The sequence below is a fragment of the Triticum dicoccoides genome, chromosome 2B (assembly GCF_002162155.2).
Source record: "Triticum dicoccoides isolate Atlit2015 ecotype Zavitan chromosome 2B, WEW_v2.0, whole genome shotgun sequence".
In the NCBI taxonomy this organism is placed as follows: Eukaryota; Viridiplantae; Streptophyta; class Magnoliopsida; order Poales; family Poaceae; genus Triticum; species Triticum dicoccoides.
In genome coordinates, this window is record NC_041383.1 from 47,440,109 (window position 1) to 47,441,506 (window position 1,398).

Sequence of the window (1,398 nt, forward strand, 5' to 3'; positions counted from 1 at the left end):
TTTTATGATTGTAATTTCGGTGTGTGCTTTGTATAAGAAGTTATTGTGGATCAAGTAATTTAATCAAGTCCATTTGTGTCAGTGAAATTACTGCAGATGTTGGCTTCTTCTGGCTTGATCTCGTTCTGCTGTGTGCTGCCTGCTTTTACTTCATGTTTTGTCTAATGATTTAGGCTTGCTTTATGTTTTTCTTTTTCATTTTTTAGTCAGAATTGTGTGATGGCTTCTTTAATGGAAAAATGTTTTGCCATGGTGCAGTTGTTTAAAACAATCATTACTCTTAGCTACTATTCAGATCTGTGGATTGAAACTCAAGTGCGATTCAGGCAAGTGTGCAAATGGATCTGTCATGGACAACCCATGGCATTCATGTCAAAAACAAAATTGCAGCTACCAGAGATCATGCATTCATATATACTGCCCGTTCTATTTGGACTTCTTTCAGCCTAAGCAGGAGGGGAACTGGGCCATGGTCCAGTCCAGCTCAAGTACATAAGGGTGCATATTTGGCTTGAATTGTTGAAGACCACCAAACAATCAATACCACTTGGGCATGAGAGTGATGCTCAAAAAAAAACTAGGGCATGAGAGAACCTTCTTCTAAGTCAGGTACATGTATTTACAGGGGTAAAGTTTTTCTTTGGCAAAAAGGATCCATATCTATTATAAAGGTTCACCAAAAGTAGAATTACAAAGCACTAGATATATGATAAAAATTACATCGACGACCCTTAATGGCCGAACGACCACTACGACCACCAGAACGAGCCGCCGGATTGTCGGTGTCACCGCTCCCATATTGGCGCCGGTCTGACCTTGCCGGTGACAGCTGAAAAGTCTTTGTGCAGATGTCCTTAATTAAGGACTAACGCCTGGGAGCTCCAGTTATCGAACTGACCGTGGTTAGAGGGAGGAATCGAGGAGATGCTAAAACACTTGGACCTCAATGATGAGCAACTTGATAATGTTGTTCTTGGGCGACTAAGGTGAAATGATCAAGGAACATGCAAGATGGAAAGCACAACACGAGCAAAATCGTTCACTTTGGGTGCTATGTTCGGTGATACTGAAGTACGTGTGGACTGTAGTGCATGAACCAAAGTATGGAGAGGCAGGTGAAAACTTCCACCACAAGAAGCCCATGTCACCAAGTGGGAGCCCAAGCCACATCCCACCCGGAGTACCATTTTATCCCTCACATGCCCACCTACTACGGTGGCGAACACCCCTAGTCTGTGATTACCATCTACCACCCTCCCACCCAACATTGATATCCGCACGGTTTCATGTTGCTCTCGCATGCACTACTCGTTTGGTTCCTTTATCATTCTTTGCCATGTTTTACGCATATGCTTAACTCAACACCTCATAATAACAGAGTTATGAGTGTGTGTGTGT

The 1,398-nt window shown here is 43.0% G+C and overlaps 1 protein-coding gene across 1 annotated transcript in view; it reads left to right on the forward strand.

Annotated features, from left to right (window-relative positions):
- LOC119360395 overlaps positions 1-1,398 on the forward strand; it is a 4,617-nt gene that overhangs the window by 1,679 nt on the left and 1,540 nt on the right. The gene's annotated exons all lie outside the window — the stretch shown is intronic.